Genomic DNA, 6486 nt, shown 5'->3' with positions numbered 1-6486 from the left:
ACCCATAGAATTAAAAAGACAAAAATTGAAATTTAGGGCCTGGTCTGGTAAACTCTGCATGCTTGAGTTAGAACTTCAGAGGTCTACACTCTGAGAGAAAGTATGAACAGTAAGTAGATCTGCCTATATTCTAATTGTCTCTATCACTAACTAGATTAAGATGATCTTGGATTACTAGTGTCCAAAGGTCTTGCCAGGAGACATAAATTCTTTCTTTAGAAAACACCATCATATTGGACTTCAAAGTATAGTTTTCCCATAAACAATTCAATCAAAACAATTTTGACATTTAATTAAAACACAGCCTAAACCAAGTTTTATATATTTATAATGTTTATAAAATAAATAATATAACATAAAAATAAGGGACATAAAAACAAGAAAATGTGATAACAGCAAGAAACAAGAAAAGTATCAAATAATAGCAGACACCATAGTTATTAGATACAGGTTTTAAAGTAATTGTGATTAGTATGTTTGAGGAAATAAAATATCGAGATATTGGGTAAACAACTGGAAACAATAAAACAGAATCAAGTAGAAATCTTTGAACTGATAACCAAAAATATAACTAAAATAAATGCTTCAAGAGAGATTTTTTTTTTTAACAGATTAGAGACTACTAAAATAAAATAGTGAACTGAAAGTTAAGAAGAAATACCCAGGATGAAACAGAGAGGAAAATAAATGGATATAAGGGACAAAGTGAACTCTCAAATACACATGTAAAGGGAATATCAAAAGAAGAGGAGAAAGGAGAGTGAAAGCAGAAGCAATGTCTAATGAAACATACCTAAGAATTTTCTCAAACAGCCTAAGGACATCACATCCAGATTCAAGAAACATTACAAATCTCAAAGAGGAAAAGAAAAAAAAAAAAAACACACACACACACAAAAAATCCCACAAAACATATGTGGGCACATCAAACTTAAGACAAACCTCTTAAAATTAGCCATTCAAAAGAAGAGATTATACTGTGGAATATACTTTGAAGAGAAAAAAACAAAATGGACATCATGTCTCAGAGGACATAATGGAAACCAGAAGGAATAAAATATATCTCCAAAATGATAAAATAGCTGTTAATTCAGCAAAAAGGTTCTTAGAAAATGAAAGTAAAATAAGACAGTTTCAGGACAGAAAATCTGAATGGAATTGCTACCAGTAGACATTCAAAGAAATATGAAAGTACGTCCTTCAAGAAGAAATAAGATCTTAGATGGAAGCTCAGAATCCAGGAACCACAAAACACAAGAGAAGAAGTTAATGTTTGGGAAATGTAAATTCATATTGTATAAAAAAAGTCTTGAGAATTTAGGAAATACATATTAAGAAGATATAATGTATATAACATGAGGTGGGGCAGTAAATGAAGTTGATGTGTTCTCAGGTCCTTTCATTGTCCCGGAAGAAGTATAATACCACATTATCTTAAAGATGATAAACCAAGGTTCCATATTTTAATACCTGAGGTAAACAATAAAAAGATACTAAAAGATATCTGTCAAGCTTATGAGGTAGAAAAAATGGAATAATTAAAAATAATCTAAAAGGTCTATATCCATACCACCCTGAATATGCCTGTTCTCATCTGATCTGGGAAGCTAAGTAAGGTTGGGGCTGATTGGCACTTGGAAGAGAGTCTGCCTGGGAATATCAGGTGCTATGGCCTAAGAAAAAAAAAAATCAAAAAAGCAAAAGAGAGAAAATGAAAATAGGAGAGGTGGGACAGATAAAATAAGAATAATGACAAACTTAAATCCAAACATGTTAGTAATTATGTAACATATAAGCAGACTCTTTACTCCAATTAACAAATTACCAAAGTAGATTTTAAAAATATATTATCTATCACTCTTTGCATTAAAATGCTCTAATTTTTTCTCCATTGCACATAGAATAAAATCTACACTCTTTCCCGTCTTTCAAAGGTAACATGATCTAGCCCTTTCCTATCCCTCCAAAGTTACAGTATTCGCCTCTTAAGTCACTATTCTCTAACCATGCAGGCCTTTTTTTGGCTCCTGAAATATTCCAGGCTAGATTATGCCTTAGATTTTGCAGTTGTCCCTTCTGCAAGCAAAGCTTTCCCCAATTTTTACAAAGCTGGATTCTCTTATCATTTACATAGCAGTTTAAATGGTATTTTAGTTTCTTTAATCACCTAACCTAAAATAGTCATGTTTTAATTTCATGCCTAGTACTTACCACTATCTTCTATTTTTGTTAATTTATGGCTTATTACTACTAAAATGTAAATTTCCTCATAGTAGGGACAATATCTGCTTTATTTACCACTATTTCCTCAGAATGTAGAAGAGTGACTGATACAGTTTGACATTCAATAAATATTTAATGGATGGATAAAGCTAATTAAAGTTTTAAACACATAGGTACTTTCAGACGGTTTTGTCTTTTTATTGCTCTTGGTGGTGCTCGTTGTTTAAACTTTGTTGATACCAAAAAATATCAAATGGAGCCAAGTTCCCATTATGCATGTGAGTGGTCCTTGAAAATGTGCATTGTACAACCTGTGTAAAATTGTAAGGGTTATTTCACCAATTAATCAGCTATGTGGTATATTCCTAGATACAACTGTGGTAAGCTACATAAAAATAAAAATTCAGAAGTCTATTGAATTGTTAAAGGCTGCAATATACTTCAGAATAACATTTAAAACATTTTTTTCCAACCTAGAAAGATGAGAGTAATATAGTGGATGTTAAAAAGTATGTTGAAAACAAAAAAAATCCTCATCCTTTTTTTTTTTTTTTTTTCTTGAGATAGTCTTGCTCTGTCACACAGGCTGGAGTGCACTGGTGACATCATAGCTCTCTGCAACCTCCGCTTCCCAGGCCCAAGCGATCCTCCCACCTCAGCCTCCCAAGTACTGGGGGCTACAGGGGTGTGCCACCATGCCTGGTTAATTTTTATATTTTTGTAAAGAGGGGGTTTTGCCATGTTCGCCAGGCTGGTCTTGAATTCCTGGCCTCAAGTAATCTGCCTGACTTGACCTCCCAAAGTGCTGGGATTACAGGCATGAGTCACTATGGTCAGCATAAAATAAAATAAAAAAAATTTAAAGAAAAAAATCCTCTAACATAGATAAGTTGTTTTACAGTGCTAACGCCAGCAGTGAGGATTGATATATTTTGGTTTTTACTCTTTGTGCTTACATTTTTTTTTCATGTCAAAGCAATCATACTGGGCACAATTTTGTATCCTGCTATCTTAATATGGGCAGCTATAACCAAACTACCATAAACTGGGTGACATAAACAACAGAAATTTATTTCTCACAGTTCCGGAGGCTGGGAAGTTAGAGAAGAGTGCCAGCATGGTTGGCACAAATCAGGCCCTCTTCCTGATTTGTAGTTGTCTGTTTTCTTAGTGTGTCCTCACATGGTGAAGAGCAAAGAAAGAGGGGAAGCAAGCTGTCTAGTGTCTCTTGTTGTAAAGGTACTAACCCTATGGAGGGCTTCGCCCGCATTATTTAATCACCCCCCAAAGGCTCCATCTACTAATATCATGTCGTTGGAGATTAGGGTTTCAATATATGAATTTTGGTGTGGAGGGAGAGGGGACACAAACATGCAGTCTATAAAATGCTTTTTAATTTTTTGAGACAGGATCTTGCTCTGTGGCCCAGGCTGGAGTGCAGTGGCATGATCTTGGTTTACTGCAATGTCTACTTCTTGGGTCCAAGTGATCCTCCCACCTCAGCCTCCTGAGTAGCTGGAACTGTGGGCACACACCATCACACTCAGGTAATTTTTAAAATTTTTTCAGAGAAGAGGTCTCTCTATATTGCCTAGGCTAGTATCTAACTCTTGTGCTCTAGTGATCCTCCCACCTCAGCCTCCCAAAGTGCTGTTTGCTGCAATAACAGGAGTGAGCCACTGTGCCCGGCCTAAAATGCTGTTTTAACTTAGACAATAAACATTTCCATTAGAAAGACTAGTCTAACGACTCTTTAGAAGAGCTAGATAAAATTCCACTAGGCATATATAACAATTGATCAATCTTATTGTATGTAAGACTGCAATAAACTTTTTACCATTATAGGTATTACTACAAATAAGTATTTGTCATAAAGCATTTTAAAGGCAATTTAAATGAAGTAACTTTTACAACATTCACTTAAATGATATTTCTTAAGGGGAAGGCGGGAAAACAAAATAAGGTCCCAGCCTTGGAGGAATTTATAGTCTAATTAGGAGAAGAGTATATATTAGGGAAAAAAAAATTACAATGAAAGCATATGACACTTATACTTCTCCAGAAACAGCAGAAATTTCTTAGCAGAAAAACTCATCAGAACATGTTGCAAAAAATAATGGACTGAACTATGAAAAAGTGATATATCTTAATGGTTGAAAGAGTTCCAGGTCAGTGTGGGTATCGTAACTTTTTCTTGGTCTTGAAAGCATTTGAGAACAGTTCTCACTCAGGATATTTCAACTCATCACAAAGCCCGAATGGTAAGCAACCAAGACTTTTCTCAAAGATTATGCTCCTAATTCCCTTGCTGAAACTACTGAATTTCTTTTCATCTCCATCATCTATCTTTTCTTCCCTTTCATAACTGTGCCCTTTCTTTGTATCTTCGTCAAAGACACCCACCTATTTTAAATAATGGAAACAGGGAAATTACTGTACTTCAAGGCAGGCAACCAACAGATAATAATATTATTCTACAAAATAAAAAAGACTGGGTGGCACTTCCTTAAAACATATATCCATTTTAATCATTAAATAGCATTACTTATATTACAGAGTTTTCACATGTAATTGAGAGAACTGTATGAAATAGAACATTAAAGGATAGTAATCAAGTTATTTATCAACTTGATTAAATAAGGAACATTGAACTCTGTGATCTATTAAAAATGATAAGCAGATAATCAAAACTACGATTTCTTTTTATGGTTTTACTCTGGCAGGAATGGATTCCATTCTGATAGTAATCCCAGTTTTACTGTCACATAGAAGATACTTTGTGAACTTCAATGACTGCCAGGTTTAGGATAGATATTAAGAACCACAGTGTCAGAAATGAAAGAGTACAACTTCACAGAATGTGTTGTTTCTGACAGGTTGATAGCCACTTACCTTTTCCATCTTTTCTTCCTCATGGATAGCAGCTACTTCCCACAGATACACCAACAGATAATTCCAGCCCCTCTCTACCACACTTACCAGTTGCAAGTGCCCTGTGGCTTGTCTATTTACAACCCTGTCCCTACACAGCAGAAGCGGAACCCTTCAGGAAGTTCTGGATTCATCCTCAGCAGGATCTGTTTCACAAACTATTCTCCAGTCTCACCTTCCCTCCAGCTATTCTGTCAGTACTTACGATTCCTAGATCTTCTTTATTTGTCACGCTGTTCGTCACCCCACAAAACCAAATTTAAACAACAACAAAACCCTCACACACTCAGTCTGTGTCCCTTTCCTGACATAAAGCAATTGACCCTGTGCATGCTTCTTTTGGATGGCTGAGAACTCCGATTCCTTTGGGTCATTTACAGCTTGGATACCATACCCTGCAGGTACTTTGATAAGGAGGGTGAAATTTAGTATCTATACACCTGCCTACTCAACCTTCTTAACTTCTCTCAAAACTTCCTAGTTTCCCTTCCCCATTCCAACTTTATAAAAAACGTCACACTATGGCACAAAGTGAATTCATGGATGAAATTACTAACAGCTACAACTTAAGTAAGGATCTCCAAGTCGTGAGACAAATTTCTGGGTTGAAAGTGCTCTGTATATCCACTTCAAGCCTGCCTCCAGTACGACGTCTCATTATAATCAAATAAAAAGGCAGAAAAAGTTGACTGGAATAGAGTTTGGGAAAAACACAAAATTAAAAGGTGTATGAGAGTTTCGCTTATTTGCATCCGATACAGATACATATCTATATATCGATAGATATCTAGGTATCTATCGATACATCTATAGAAAAAAAAACCCTCATACATTCAGTCCGTGTCCCCTTTCCTGACATAAAGCAACTGGCCCTGTGCATGCTTCTTTTGGATGGCTGAGAACCCCAATATATCGATACATATCTGTCTATATCATAGATATAGATCACAGATATAGACAGATATCTATATGGAAAATGTCCATATTGGAACGTATTAAACAGGCAGAATTTTCTTCCTGGTTTCTCTGCTCTTGGTAGATGTTCTTCCGACTTCAATTGCCACCTGTGAATAGTGAAGAAACTTCTCACTATGAGATTCCATTGCCATGAGGGAGGGAGAGCTACGGTACCCACTAAAGCAGGGAACACAAGCAACTGAGGGGCAGGTCTGTGGAAATGAGGATATGCTAATAAGGTACCGACTCGGGAAAGCAAGAGAGTAAAAAGAGGGCGTCAGTCAAGCTGAGACAAAACGACGGCCAAATGCGGTCTTTACTCTCTAAATCACCTGGGTCTGGAGTCAACTCCCTTCGCGCACCCTCACTCCCAAT

The sequence above is a fragment of the Colobus angolensis genome, unplaced genomic scaffold, assembly GCF_000951035.1.
Source record: "Colobus angolensis palliatus isolate OR3802 unplaced genomic scaffold, Cang.pa_1.0 Scaffold23, whole genome shotgun sequence".
NCBI lineage: Eukaryota > Metazoa > Chordata > Mammalia > Primates > Cercopithecidae > Colobus > Colobus angolensis.
The sequence above is the reverse complement of the archived record's forward strand: the minus strand, read 5'-3'. Positions refer to the sequence as shown.